This window comes from Solanum dulcamara, chromosome 11 (genome assembly GCF_947179165.1).
Source record: "Solanum dulcamara chromosome 11, daSolDulc1.2, whole genome shotgun sequence".
NCBI classification, from domain to species: Eukaryota; Viridiplantae; Streptophyta; class Magnoliopsida; order Solanales; family Solanaceae; genus Solanum; species Solanum dulcamara.
In genome coordinates, this window is record NC_077247.1 from 35,213,120 (window position 1) to 35,230,229 (window position 17,110).

The window sequence follows — 17,110 nt, forward strand, 5'->3', positions numbered from 1 at the left end:
TTTTTGCTTTTATTCCAGTGGAGAAATATTAATAATGTTGTAAAACAAGTCAAAAAGTTATCTAACAGTTTCTCACCACATAAATAGTATTTTCACTGGAGCTCACACGCATTTGTATTGTAGCTCAGTCATTTTTTTAATGAAATTTGTCGATAATGAATCTGCAATGAAAAATGACATGGAAATCTCTCAACTCTTTTTCTTTCTCTTACTATTTCTCATTCTTATTAATTTGCTAAGTTAGTTTGTTTTATAACACGTTATCAGCACGGGCCTCCATCACTTTGAGCTATTTTGTAAAAAGGTAAAAAAGGGATAAGAATTTAATTTATTTAAAATGTCTAATATCTTTAAACTTGAATTTGTTGCTCTTGATATATCTGGAAAAGGCTACTTATCATGGGTACTAGATGCTGAAATACACCTAGAATCGATGGGTTTGGCAGATACCATCAAAGATGACAATATGGCATCTAGTCAAGACCATGCCAAAGTCATGATATTTCTCCGCTACCATCTTGACGAGGAGGTCATAGCCCCAGTCGTGGGCGTGGGCGTGGGCGTAGTAGAAGAAGAAATTATAACCATGATGCTCGTCTGGCACCGAGAAATGATAAGCAATATAAAAAGAAGAGTGAGAAGCAAGAAGTTATACCAAAGAAAAATTCAGAAAGTATATGTCATAGATGGGGAGGTATGGGGCACTGGTCACGGACCTGTCGGTCATCAAAACGTCTAGTTCAACTATATCAGGCATTCTTGAAGAGAGAAAAAAATAATCAGAGACAAACTTTGTCTCTGAAGATAATATTGAGCTGATGCATATAGATGTAGCTGATTTCTTCAATTTTTCAGAAAAAAATATGAATATTGGTAAGCCTAATAATATTTAAATAATTTTCTTTTCATTTGTTTGTACTAAATAATATGTTTATATTTTTCTAATTCATGTAAATAAATAAAATTTGTATAATGAACCATGTTTTAATTATTACGTTTACCTTATTATTTCTTTTTAAAGAAAAATATGGATATGCCTCAAATTTTATTTGGATCAATGATCAATCACGAAGATATTTGTGTAATTGATAGTGGAACAACTCATGCCATTTTTAAAGACGAGAAATATTTTTTCTACTTGCTTAGAAGAAAATCAAATGTTACTACAATTTCTGGTAATTTGACAATGATTGAAGGCTCCGGAAAAGCTACTATATTTCTGCTTAAGAGGACAAAGATTAATATAGAAGATGCATTGTTCTCTTCTAAATCCCCAAAAAACTTGTTAAGTTTTAAAGATATCCGTAGAAATGGATATCATGTTGAGACACTAAATGAAATGAATATTGAATACCTTGGTATAACCAAGAGTGTCTCAGGCCAGAAATATATTTTGGAAAAATTACCAATTTGTCGTCTGACCTATATTATGCAGAAATCGGTGCAATTGAACCACATTTGATTGTAAATCATAAGTTTACTGATCTAAATACATGTGTACTATGGCATGATCAAATAGGTCATCCTGGATCAATAATGATGAAACGAATTCTTGAAAATTCAACTGGACATCCATTAAAGAATCTGAAGATTCTTACGAATGATGAATTTTCATGTATTGCTTGTTATCAAGGCAAATTAATTGTCATACCATCAACTCTGAAGGTTGGCCTCGAATCTACTACCTTTTTAGAGTGTATACATGGGGATATATATGGACTTATTCATCCACCTAGTGGATTGTTTAGATATTTTATTGTCCTAATAGATGCATCGTCAAGATGGTCTCATGTGTGCCTCTTATCATCTCGTAACCTGTCGTTTTCGAAGTTATTAACACAAATAATAAGATTAAGGATGTAATTTCCAAATTATCCAATTAAAGTTATTCGCCTTGATAATACTGGAGAATTTACATCTCAAGCTTCTGATGATTATTGCTTATCAATTGGGATAAAAATTGAACATCCTGTTGCTCATGTTCATACTCAAAATGGCCTTGCAGAGTCATTTATTAAGCGCCTACAATTGATAGCAAGACCTCTACTTATGAAAACAAAATTGCCGATTACTGTTTGGGGTCATGCTATCTTACATGCAGCATCATTTGTATGTCTCAGACTGACAAATTATAATAAATTCTCTCCATCACAATTAGTATTTGGTCATGAGCCAAATATAGCCCATTTACGAATTTTTGGTTGTGCGGTATATGTGCGTGTAGCACCATCACAACGTACAAAGATGGGTCATCAAGAAAGATTGAGCATATATGTTGGGTTTGACTCACCATCCATAATTCGCTACCTTGAACAGTTGACAGGAGACTTATTTACTGCTCGATTTGCAGATTTTCGATTTGATGAAATAACTTTTCCGCAATTAGGGGGAGAGAAAAAGAAGGAACCCAAAAGACAAATTGCGTGAAAAGTTTCATCACTATCTTATTTTGATCCACGTATCCGCACATGTGAGCAGGAGGTCCAAAAAATTAACCACTTATAAAAAATAGCAAATCAAATGACAGATACATTTACTGATTTGAAACAGATAACTAAGTCACATATTAATGTAGTGAATGTGCCTATTCGGATTGATGTCCCAAAAGGACCATCTACTAGTATCATAACTTTTGAATCCCAAACAAGCTTGAAGCGTGGTAGACCATTGGGTTCAACGGATAAAAATCATAAAAAGAGAAGCATGAGAAATAATAAAGATGATACTGCAAAAGAACCTCCTGAAGAAAGTCAAGATTTGAGTAAGTCTGATATTCCTGAGGAAACCAGTGAACCCGAGACTCAAGTGAATGAAGAACTTTCAATAAGTTCTACCGGTGATGAGATTAATTTAGATCCATCAAAAATTTCGATGGATAATTTTTTTGCATATAATGTTCTACTTAACCTCATGCAAGATAGTGAAAGTCTTGAGTCTAAATCCATCAAAGAATATCGACGTAGATGTGATTGGCCAGAGTGAAAAAAGACAATTCAATCCGAATTAGACTCACTTGCTAAACGTGAGGTTTTTAGACCCATAGTCCAAACCCTAAAGGTGTAAAACCAGTTGGCTATAAATGGGTTTTTGTTCGAAAATGAAATTGTAAGATACAGGGCAAGCCTTGCTGCACAAGAATTCTCTCAAAGACCCGGGGTCAATTATGAAGAAACATATTCACCTGTTATGGATGGAATAACTTTTCGATATCTCATTAGTTTAGCTATACATAAAAATCTTGAAATACATCTAATGGATGTAGTTACAACTTACTTTTATGGTTCACTTGATAATGAAATTTACATGAAAATCCTAGAAGGATTAAAATTGTCTGAAGCATGTACTAAGTCTTGGGAGATGTACTCAATCAAATTGCAAAAATTATTAAATGGTCTGAAACAATCAGAGCGTATGTGGTATAATCGCCTTAGTGAGTACTTGATAAATTAAGGTTATATAAATAATGTCATTTTTCCATGTGTTTTATTAAGAAAATAGAATCAGAGTTTGTTATATTCGCTGTTTATGTTGATGACATAAATCTCACTGGAACCTCTGAAGAGGTCCAAAAGGCAATTGAATATCTAAAGAAAGAATTTGAGATGAAAAATTTTGGAAAGACAAAACTTTGTCTATGTCTGTAAATTGAACATTTAGAATACGGGGTCTTTTTCCACCAATCTACACACTGAGAAAATCTTAAAATGATTTTACATGGACAAAGCATATCCATTAAGTACTCCAATAGTTGTTCGATCACTTGAAGTTGACAAAGATCTATTTTGACCTCTAAAAGAGAATAAAGAATTTCTTGGTCCTGAAGTACAATATCTCAGTGTTATTAGTGCACTTATGTATCTTGCTAACGCAATCAGAACTGATATAATATTTTCTATTAATTTGCTGGCAAGGTATAGTTCATCCCCAAAGGGAAGACATTGGAATGGTATCAAATATATTTTGTGACACCTTAAGAGTACTATTGATATGGGTTTGTTATATACTAACAAAAGTTATGCAGACCTTATTGGTTATGCAGATGTAGGTTATTTATCAGACCCACATAAAGCTCGATCTCAAACAGGCTATTTATTTACATACGGAGGAACTGCTATATCATGGTGATCTACAAAGCAGTCTATTGTTGCTACTTCTTCAAATCATACTGAAATAATAGCAATTCATAAAGCAAGTTAGAATATTTGTGGTTGAGATCGATGATACAGTTCACCAAAGAAAGATGCGGCCTGAAAAATAATGTTAATAGAGGTTAGATAAGGCATATATGAGAAAGCAAATAACGAGAACGACAAGGATAAAATAGAGTAATCAAAGTACAAAAAGTAATAGATAATAACAGAAAGCAGAGCATAAGAAATTATAGTGCGCTAATGCGCCTACTAATAAGGAGGATTAACGAGACTATGTACTAGCCTTCTACCCTAATATGGGTCCTCCACACCCTCCTATCTAGGGTCATGTCCTCGGTAAGCTGTAATTGCTCCATGTCTTGTTTAATCACCTCTCTCCAATATTTTTTTGGCCTACCCCTACCTTTCCTAAAACCATCCATGGACAACCTCTCACACCTCCGCACTAGGGCATCTGTGTCTCTCTTCTTCACATGCCCAAACCATCTCAGTCGTATTTTCCACATCTTGTCTTCAATCAAGGTCGCTCCTACCTTGTCCAGAATAGCCTTGTTTCTAATTCTGTCGCTCCTGGTATGCCTACACATCCATCTCAATATTCTCATCTTGGCAACTTTCATCTTTTGAATATGAGAGACCTTAATTGGCCAACACTCTGCCCCATATAACATAGCTGGTCTAACCACCACTTTGTAGAACTTGACCTTAAGTTGTGATTGCACCTTTTTGTCACATAGCACACCGGAAGCGATCCTCAATTTCATCCACCCTGCCCCAATACGGTGTGTGACATCATCGTCAATTTCCCTGTTGCCTTGCATGATAGATCCAAGGTACTTGAAACTACTTTTCTTTTGGATGGCCTTGTCACCAAGCCTAACTTCTGCGTCAACATCCTGAGGTGTCTCACTGAATTTGCACTCTAAGTACTATGTGTTGGTTCTACTCAGCTTAAACCCTTTAGACTCCAAGGTATGTCTCCAATCCTCCAGCTTAGTGTTAACTCCACTACGAGTCTCATCGATCAAGACTATATCATCCGCGAAAAGAATACACCATGGCACCTCACCTTGAATTTGTCACGTCAATCCATCCATCACCAAGGAAAATAAAAATGGACTGAGAGTTGTTCCTTGATGCAACCCCATCCCTACAGGGAAGTGCTCTAAGTCCCTTCCTACTATCCTTACCCTGGTTTTGACACCCTCATACATGTCCTTGATCACTTTAATGTACGCCACATGTACACCTTTAGCCTCCAGACATCTCCATAGTATCTCTCATGGGACTTTATCGTAAGCCTTTTCTAGGTCGATGAATACCATATGCAAGTCCCTCTGCCTCTCCCTATACTGCTCTACCAGTCTCCTCATAAGAAGGATGGCTTCTGTAGTTTATCATCCCGACATAAATCCAAACTGGTTTTCTGAAATAGACACGCCTCTCTTAACCCTCATATCCACCACTCTTTCCCACACTTTCATAGTATGGCTTAGAAGCTTGATACCTCTATAGTTGTTGCAGCTCTGGATATCCCTCTTGTTTTTGTATAGAGGGATCATTATGCTCGACCTCCATTCTTCGGACATCGTTATCGTCTCAAAGATGACATTAAATAACCTAGACAGCCACTCCAAACCTATCGAGTTTGCACTCTTCCAAAATTCTCCAGAAATCTCGTTAGGTCCGGTCGCTCTTCCCTAACGCAACCTACGAACCACACCCTTAACCTCCTCAACCGTAATACTCCTGCAACACCCAAAATCGTGACGCCTCCCTGTATGTTCCAAATCTCCCAACACAATCTCTCTGTCTCCTTTTTCATTCAAGAGTTTATGAAAGTATGACTGTCATCTCTATTTAATAAGGGTCTCCTCTACCAATACTTTTCCATGCTAAATAAAAGATATAAAACCTAAATTTAAAATTATTTTTTCACTTTCGTAATATTAAAAGAATATATGTGACTTATTTTTGTAAGGTGGGGTATATGTGAGCCATTTTTATAACAGTAAGGATATATGTAAGCCACTTTTATAACGAGGAGTAGGGTTGTTCATGGTTATGGTTAAAAAATAAAATCGAACCGCAATCCGAATCAAACTGATTACAGAAATAGCTATTTGGTTTGGTTAGGTTTGGTTTTAAATTTTGATAATTGATACTATTTGGTTTTGATTTTGATTTTGATTTTACTAAAATGAACTGCAAAAATAACCAAACCGAACTGAGAAATTATATATATATAAATTTCATAATTATTTATATATTATTCATAAATAAAATATAGATATTTTATTAAATTTTAATTAATTTAGGTCTTTAACTTTACCGTTTTCTCAAGTCCAACACTTAAATTTTGGTGTATAATTTTCTTGTACCCCTCCCACGGATAGTTCCTCAATTGTTGAGCTTGAGGTTATTTTTTTCTATAAAAAATTAATCTTTTGTATATAATGACTTTAATATTGCTTAACTAAATCACTTTTTTCGTATAATAATAAATCTAATACTGCTTAACTGCTTAATTGAATCCACATTAGCTTTCCTGTAGATTGTTCATGTTTTAGATGTTTGTGTCTATCGAGATGTGGATGCCTTCAACAAATTTATTATTTTTAAACCAAAAAAATTGAATCAAATTGAACCAAAACCGACAATAATCAAACATACAATTTTTTTTTGATTTGGTTTGGTTTGATTTTAGAAATTTAAAAATCTATTAAATTGGTTTGATTTTGGTTTTAATCAATAATCGATCTAAATCGAACCATGAGCACCCTTAACGAGGAGTGTATCAACTCTAAATAGCAAAGTTGAGGGGAATATAATACCCTTTTCCCTTTTAAAATAAATAATATTTTAGTTTGATATATATATATCTAAAGAAATTACTCATTTTTAAAAAGTAAAATGTATTTTACTAATTTAACTTTAATAAATATACTGAATAAGATATACATAGTTCTTTAGATTATTTTTTTGTTATGTAAACTTTTTTAGTTTAAATAAAGATAAATTTGAAAGTACATTATTAATGTCTTCTTGATTATGTAAAATACTATTTATGTTGAAACAAAATGAAAAAGGTAAAATCACCACTTATTTTGAAGCGAATAAAGTATAACCAGAGGTGTTCATGGTTTGATTTGGATCAATTGTAGAGCAAAATGAAAATCAAGCTGATTAAATTGGTATTTTAATTATTAAAACTAAATCAAATCAAATATAATTCATATCCATCGATTTGATTATTGTTGATTTGATTTTTTTAAAAAATATATAATGATATTTCTATCTATTATTTTCAGATACAAGTAAAAAAAAAGTTCATCATTTTTCAACTTATAATACGTTATTAACCTTTTATTTTGATGGCTATAATTTTCTTTGATTATGGAGAAAATTGTTTCATAGCTATAAGCTTTAATCAAGTGAATAAAGTTGATAAGGAATACAAAAAAATATATATAGGTTACTCTCATAATTATTTTTGTAAATGAATGAATTTAGATGCATGACTTTCTTTTAATTAATGAGTTTAAATTGTAAAATTCATTAGCCTATTAAATAAAAATAAAATTTGATAATTACAAAATAATTACAAGGGTATAAGTTCAATGACAGGAGTTATAATTGCTCTCTAAATAAAAAATTATAAAAAATTCTCTAAAAATTTTTATATCCAACAAACTTAGGTTAAAGTTTAGAATACTTTGACCCATAATTTTTTATTAATTTAATAGTAAAAACAAAAATTAAAGATCACAAATTTAAGAAAATTAAAAATACCTCAAAATAAATAGAGTCCATGAAAACGGTAAAGATAGATAAAAAGTTTGGCAAAGTGATAGACAATTTGATTGTTACCTTTAATTAGTTGGTCGCTTTATGCAAATGAGGGGTGTGAGATATGTGGCATGTGCCAATTTGCTTGGTCATAAGTACTTTTTGGAGTCAAAGCATGGTTATATGGTAGACAAAACTTTGACCATTTATTACTATTTTTCTTATTAGAGTATATAATTTGGAGTCTGTTATAAAATATACTAACTTAAGAAAATAGGAAGAAGAAAGAAAGAAAGGAGAACAGAAAAGAGAGAAAGCCAATAACGTGTTATTAATTTTTCTTTGTACATCTTAAATATTGTAAATGGTTGGCTTATTTATAGCCAAAAGATGAAGACAAGTAGTGGGCAGTGGGCCCCACTTAAAATATAAAAATATTTAAAATGGACAATCCACTTATCCATTTGTCTTTTAACACTTCCCCTTGGATGTCCACGTGAAAAAAAACTTTACTACAAACAAACAATATACATAGTTATTCTGAATATCCATAAATGTTGTGCCTCATTAAAATCCTACTAGGAAAAATTCAGTGAAAAAAAAACTAGTGAAGAAAAAAGAGTACACACATCTGGTAATACACCTTGAGTGCTGCCTCATTAAAAACCCTGTTAAGAAAATCCAGTGGTACAAAACCAAAACTAAGGAAAAAAGAGTACAACACGTATTATACTCCTCCTGATGAAGACATCATATAATATCTCGAAGATGACGCATTCCAATCTTGTATCTCAATTTCTCAAAGGTTGAAGTTGGCAATGCCTTGATAAATATATCGGCTAAATTATCACTTGAACGGATTTGTTGAACATTTATTTCACCTTTCTTTTGAAGATCATGGGTTTGTCACGACCCGAGCCGAGGGCCTAGACGTGATACGGCGAATGAGACACCCGGAGGTACCTCACCCAAGCCTCTTAGCAATCATTAAGCATTTCATTGGTAACGGTAAACAATAATAAGCAGAAATAAAAACATTTTTCCATTTGTGTCCAAACATACCTCTACTAATAGACTTGGCGAGGGGCTAAGACATGTCCCTAGCTCACCCTTAATATAAGTGTCAAGAAATGTCTTAATAAAAGTCTTACTATTCTACATAACATAAGATTAAAATAAAAAGGATGTCATTCCCGAAACAAGGGAACTCACCACAAGAAATCTTCAACTAATTTGAGCTAGCCACGTGGAGGGGGTCGAGGAGTGATGTCGGTTCCTACATAGTGATATCATGTAGGCAAAAGTATGCGTTAGTACTTTGAATGTACTAAGTATGTAAGTATGCTATGGAATGAAGAACATAAGAGAGACATGAGTAAGCAATATGCATAAGTGAATGCATGCATTAGACATCATCATATGAAACTTTAAAATATTTATTTTATGGAGAAGTGACCATAACCGACATTTAAGACCATGCGAGCTATTACATGGAATCCAACATAAGCCCCTACGTTGGCACGGGGAGACTACTTGCTAGGTAGAACTCCATTCAGATTACATTTAATTATTTAACATTTGGTGGCTACAAAGGACTAGCCGACAAGGGCTCCTATGGTGGCACATAGTTAATGCAACATGAGACTTTACTTAAGAACCCCTTAGGTCGAGTTCCCATCTACATGCTACATTCGGTGCTAGGTCAAATCCCATGGAATAATATTTATATATCATAATAACATAAGCATTGTATTACTTTAGACATCAAATCATCATCGGTGGAATAGCTCATTAAAACCTTTGGTTTATAATATCATCATGAATACCATGCCCTATTTACCGTTCTACTAATAAACCTTGATTTATAAGAAAATTAGGTCTACAATCAGTGATGGCATTTCGGGTACCATACTAATCGGACCTTCCATTTTGAAAAAATGTTCAAAAGCATTGACGGCCTATAGGGAGGTCAAACATGTCATATCATAACCTTAAACATTTCATTTGATTCAATGTGAGAATTGTCCTTTCACATTGAAACCTTAATTTGGCTAAGAAGCCCTTTTATCAATCAATCATTCATTCAATCATTTCACAAGACTCCCTTAAACATGGGCATTTGCTTCATAAACTTTTATTTGGAGTCAAACTTTCAATTCAACTTCATTTCAACATAAGAAAACTAGGTGGGTTCATTTCATATGACTTTCAAATACATTTAAAGAATACTTGTATGCATGAGAGTGATATGAATGCATCAAATCAAACATCTTAAAAATAACACACCATATGCACTTTAAAACTACTTTCAAGCTTTCATATAAGTACCTTGATAAACCATCCATTTCATGTAAATAAGAATCAACATAAGTCAATATAGGTAATAAACTTCAAATATTCAAGAATCTATACATTTGGAATCATAATATGAAAATTCCTAAAATTTCTCATCACTTGAAATTAAGAGTCAATACACATATATATACCAATAGGAGTAAATAAACTTAAATATACCATAATCTATGCATTTGAAACATTATGTAAGATAACATAAGATTTCATCATTTAAAATTGATATACAAAGTTGAGAAAATATTTGGGCTCCATGGGTGGAAGAACCCATGGATGAAAACCCACATACCTTAGATTGAAGCTTTTAAGAAAGTTTGATTCTTGGTCTTCAATGAGGAGACTTGAATCCTTGAGTTTGATAGAAAAATTGGAGGGGATTATTTGAGAGAGAAGAGGATGAAGTTTAGGGTTCTTTAGAGAGGTGAAAGGCTGAAAAATGACTCCCAAACATGCTCAAGTTCGTGTATATACATTTTGGGAAAATGCCCAAGTTGCCCTTCATCAAAAAATCTGGAAAATAGGCAAAAACAACTGCTGGCGCTATAGCTGGCGCGACGCGCCAGCACCCAAACTACTGAGGCTAGTTTGCCTGAAATTCTACAAAGATAGTTTGTGGTAAAATGGTCATAACTTTTGACTCCAAACTCCAAAAATTACAATCTTGGTGGCGTTGGAAAGAAGACTCAAAGACCTTTGATTTGATAGGTTATGGTCCACCAATTCGCTATATTCCAGGAGATATGATCGTTTGAAGTTGACCCTTATACGAACTCATTCGGAAAATTAGCCAAGACGAATTCTTTGGACTTGGCTTGGTTTTAGGGATCCCTTATGACCCTAAATCACATATAATACCCTTAAATTACTTATTAATTGATCCTAACTCATGCATATACTTTAAAGTCGTCGAGTACGATCTTATACATATATGAAGAATGCTACGGGTCTTGGCGTAGAAATTTTTGGGGTGTTACAATGGGTAAAGAAGAATTTTGGTGAAATATGTTTGGTTCCGTCTCCTTTGATGTATCCTCCTTTTAATTGAGCTATACATGCAGCATTGTCTTCATACAATATTGTTGGAGCATCTCTTATTAAAGTTCTTCAGTAGTTCCGATAATATTCAAATTATCAATATATACTGCTATTATGACAAATTCAGATCCAGACCTTTTCATAAACACACAAGGGCAAATTGGATCATTTTTATATTCTTCTTTAAGCAAATATTCGCTAAGACGATTGTACCACATTCGCCCTGATTGTTTCAGCCATATAAAGATTTTTGAAGTTTTATTGAACAAGTTTCTCAGAAATCTTTATATATTTCAAACATTTTAAATATTTCAGGAATTTTCATAAAAATATCGTTATCTAGAGAACCATATAAATAGGCTGTAACGACATCCATCAGATGCATGCCAAATTTTTCATGAACTGTCAGATTTATAAGATACCTGAAAGTGATTGCATCCACCATAGGAAAATATGTTTCTATATAATCAATGTCGGATCTTTGCAAAAATCCTTGTGCCACAAGTCATGCTTGATATCTTACGACTTCGTTTTTCTCATTTCTTTTTCGCAAAAAAACCCATATCTACCCCACTGATTTTATACCTTCAGGTGTTTGGACTATCGGTCCAAAAACTTTACGTTTTTCAAGCGAAGCTAATTCAACTTGAATTGCATCTTTTTATTTTGGCCAATCATTTTTCTGTCGACATTCATCGACAGATTTTGGTTCAAGATCCTCATTTTGTTGCATTATTTCCATAGCAATATTATAAGCAAAACTATTGTCGACAATTACATTATTTCGGTTCCATATTTTTTCTAATGAGTCATAATTTATTGAAATTTCTTTATCATTTTCAGGTGCCTTAACTTCTTCCAATGTTTTATCAATTGTTATGTCTCTTCGCTCTTCTTGAGCAGGTTCTTTCATATCATGACCATCGTAATTATTTGTTTCTTTTCTTTTTCGGGGATTTTTATCTTTGGAACCGATCGGTCTACCACGTTTTAAATGTGATTTAGACTCATTTGCATTAATTAATTGTCCTACTGGGATATCAACTCGAATTGGAGCATTAACAGCTGGGATATGAGATTTAGTAACTCTTGATAGGTCAGTGAATGCATCTGACAGTTGATTTGCAATATTTTGCAAATGAATTATCTTTTGAACTTCCAGTTCACATTTATTTGTACGAGGATCTAAATGAGATAGTGATAATGCATTCCAATCTATTTTCCTTTTCAGCTGCTTATTTTCTCCCCTAATGCTGGGTATACTGATTCATCAAAATGACAATCAGAAAATCTTGCGATGAATAAATCTCTAGTCATTGGTTCCAAATATTTTATGATAGAAGGAGATTCATACCCAACATATATTCCCCATCTTCTTTGAAGTCCCATCTTTGTGCGTTGTGGTGGGACAATTGGAACATATACTGCACATCCAAATATTCTAAGATGAGAAATGTTCGGCTCCTGACCAAAAGCCAATTATAATGGGGAGATTTTATGATAACTTGTGGGTCTGATCCTTACAAGACTTGCTGCATGCAAAATAGCATGACCCCATAATGAAATAGGAAGTTTTGTTCTCATAAACATTGGTCTAGCAATTAATTGGAGACGTTTAATCAATGATTCCGCTAGAGCATTTTGAGTATGAACATGAGCAACCGGATGCTCAATTGTTATTCTAGTGGACAAACAATAATCATTAAATGCCTGAGATGTGAACTCACCAGCATTATCAAGACGAATTATCTTTATTGCATAATTTGGAAATTGTGCTCTTAACTTGATTATTTGAGCAAGTAATCTCGCAAATGTCATATTACGAGTTGATAATAAGCACACATGTGACCATCTTGCAGATGCATCTATTAAAACCATATAATATTTAAATGGTCCACATGATGGGTGAATGAGCCCACATATATCACCATATATACGTTCAAAAAATATTGGGGATTCAATGCCCACTTTGATTACTGATGGTCTAGTAATCAATTTGCCTTGAGAACATGCAGCATAAGAGAATTATTTAAATTGAAGAATATTTTGGTTCTTCCAAGAGTGTTCATGTGAACTCTCAATTATTTTGCACATCATATTAGAATCGGGATGGCCCAACCGGTCATGCCAAATAATAAAATTATTTGAGTTAGTAAACTTTTGGTTTACTATGACATGTGTTTCAACCATGCTAATACTTGTGAAGTATAAGCCGGATGAAAGAGCGGGTAACTTTTCAAGTATAAATTTTTTGTCCGAAATCATTGTTATAATGTAAAGATATTCATTCTTTTCATCATTTGTAGTCTCAATATGATAATTATTTTTGACGAATGTCTTTGAAACGTAATAAATTTTTTGAGACTTACTACAATATAATGCTTCATTAACTGTTAAATTTGTTCCTCCGACAAGTACAACTTTAGCTTTTTGGATCCTTCAATTAATCTTGTACTATCAGATATTGTATTAATATTTGCTTCTTTCATAATTAAATAAGAGAAATATTTCTTATCTCTTAAAATAGTGTGTGTTGTGGCACTATCAATAAGACACATATTATCATAATTGATTTTGGATCCAACTGATGACTGGAGAATTTCCATATTCTTCATAAATAAAAAGATACATTATAAGAACGTGAAAAACTAACAACATAAAAACTTTAAGAAATTGCACTGTCTTAAGAAATATTTTTTTACGAAGTACAACATAATTAAGAAAACCGTAACTATTTTATAAGATTTATCCCTAGTTAGATGATCAATTCCTCAATTAATACTCATAAAGTTTTCAGCTTCCAAATGATTAATATTTGGTAGATCTCCGAAATTGTCATCTTTATAAGTAATATTTGCTTCAATATTTTCATGTTTATTTGAGAGGGTTGCTTCATCATCATCATTTCGAAAGTTCAAGTGTGCCTCCACATTATTATCTCTTCTTTTGAGAGAGGCTTGATAGAGTTTCACAAAATGATCGGGCGTACGTCATTCACGTGCCCAATGACCCTTCATACCACACCGGTGACAAATATTGGATTTACCTCTGGAAGAATTATTTTGAGGAACTTTATTGTTCTCATGTCTATTTTCAATATGATGACGATAATTGTTTCGTCCTCTACCACGTCCTCGCCCACGTTCACGCCCACGCCCACGGCTGCGGCCGTAATAATTATTTTATCTTGATTCAGACTGATTATGCACTGCTACAACATTCGCTTCAGGGAATGGAGTAGACCCAGTGGGACGAGGTTCATGATTTTTCATCAGCAAAGTATTATTTTGTTCATCCACAAGTAAGCATGTAATTAATTCAGAATATTTCTTAAATTCCTTTTCACGATATTGTTGTTGTAGCAACACATTTGAAGCGTGAAAAGTGAAAAGAGTTTTCTCAAGTAAGTCATCATCAGTGATAGAATCTCCACATAATTTTAACATGGAACTTACTTTGTGGATAGCAGAATTATACTCTGTCACAGTTTTAAAATCTTGAAATCGAAGGTGAATCCAATCATATCGGGCGTTTGGTAACGTCGTAAATTTTAGGTGGTGATACCGATTCTTCAAATTAGTCCATAATTCAAGAGGGTCTTTCACAGTTAAATATTCAGTTTTTAATCCTTCATGAATATGATGACAGAAAAATCATGGCCTTTGCTTTATCTTGGCTTGATGAGTTATTATCTTGTTTAATAGTATCACCAAGACCTTTAGCGTCAAGGTAAATTTCAGCGTCAAGGATTTTCACAGTTAAATATTCAGTTTTTAATCCTTCATGAATATGATGATAGAAAAATCATGGTCTTTGCTTTATCTTGGCTTGATGCGTTATTATCTTGTTTAATAGTATCACCAAGACCTTTAGCGTCAAGGTGAATTTCAGCATCAAGGATCCATGATAAATATTTTTTTCCAGAAATGTCAAGTGCCACAAATTCAAGTTTTGATAAATTTGACATAATAAAACTGAGATAGAAATTAATTTTAGAAATAAAAAAGACAACTAAAATAAAAATTTTCAGTAGATATACCTGATATAGGAGTTAATATATCTGAAGAAAATTAAAGTTTCGTGCTGATAACGTGTTATAAAATATACTAACTTAAGAAAATAGCAAGAAGAAAGAAAGAAAGGAGAATCGAAAAGAGAGAAAGCCAATAACGTGTTATTAATTTTTCTTTGTATATCTTATACATGGTAAATGGTGGCTTATTTATAGCCAAAAGATGAAGACAAGTAGTGGGCAGTGGGCCCCACTTATCCATTTGTCTTTTAACAGAGTCCAAGTTTTGTTTTGTTCTTATAAAGGGAGAGTCATTTCTTTATTTCCGGACGCACCAATATGAAAAGAATTGGTTGTGTTTTTTTTAAAGTAATTAGTATTTTGTAAGAAAGTTATGTTAGGAAAAAATTTGAGTAAACCTTTTTTGGGGATCCGCCTTAGCTATGACCTTTAACTTTAAATTAATATTTTTTAGTAATAGCCTTATTATTTTGAATATCGATAATATTTGTGTATATTTTGTAACTATTTTAAGCAAGAAATCAATGATCGATGACGAAAAATATTTTAATTATAGACATCTCAATGGACCTCTTCACATTAGATTGATGCAGAAAAAATGAGATGATTTACTACCGCACAAATATAATTGGAATTTATTTTAAGTAAAAATTTGAACTTATTTAATCAATACCACTTAAAATTTATCAATATTAATAATATTTATCATGTATTTTTTTTACACTTGATGAGATAATTTAATATTATTTAATTAAGGGATAAATACACAAAATGGACTCCTTAAATAAATTATTTACTACTCCATAGCCCACCTCTAAATAATTCATTTCTGTACACATTCGGCCTAAACTAGTTACCCCTTGTACCCCCTTTAGTCTAGGTCCAATTCACGTTTATGATACCATCACAATATATATATATATATATATATATATGCTATAATGGTATCATTCAGTGTTTGTGCAATTTTTCCTAAATGTTTGATTCCTTAATGATACCATAACATATGCAATATATTGTTATGATATCATTGAAGATTTTAAAAGTGTCTCATTAAAGATTTTTAATATCATGAAAATATACGAATATACCGTGATAGTATTATTTATGTAATATCGAATGACTTTAATTTTTTTTATGATTCCATCACAGTATATATATATACACACACTATGATAGTATCATTCAACATTTGTGATGATATCATGTCAGTATATGCTACATACTTGAAGAACTGCTCATTGATGAATGATACCATGCTATCATATATGATATTATGTGATGACATCATTAAGAAATTATGAATTTCTCACTTAAAGGACTGCTCATTAGTTAATGATACCATACTAATGTACATAATGTGTTTGTATTATTGAGGATTGACTTAGTTGTACATAAATGAATGTAGAAAATCTTAATAATACCATAACAGTATATGAATATATTGTTATGATATCATTAATGAATGAGTAATTTTATGAATGAATGAATAAAGAAAATCTTAGTGCTACAACAATAATATATTCACATACTGCGATGGTATCATATATGATTTGAGGAGTGTTACTAATTATATGAAACAATCCTTAATGATATCATGCCAGCATATGATGGTATCATGAAGATGTCGCTGAAGGATTGAAGTAGACATCAATGATACCATGACAATATATAGATATACTATAGTGGTATCACTGCAGACTGAAGCAAACCTCAATTATCATACCATGTCAGTATATTGATATTGCGA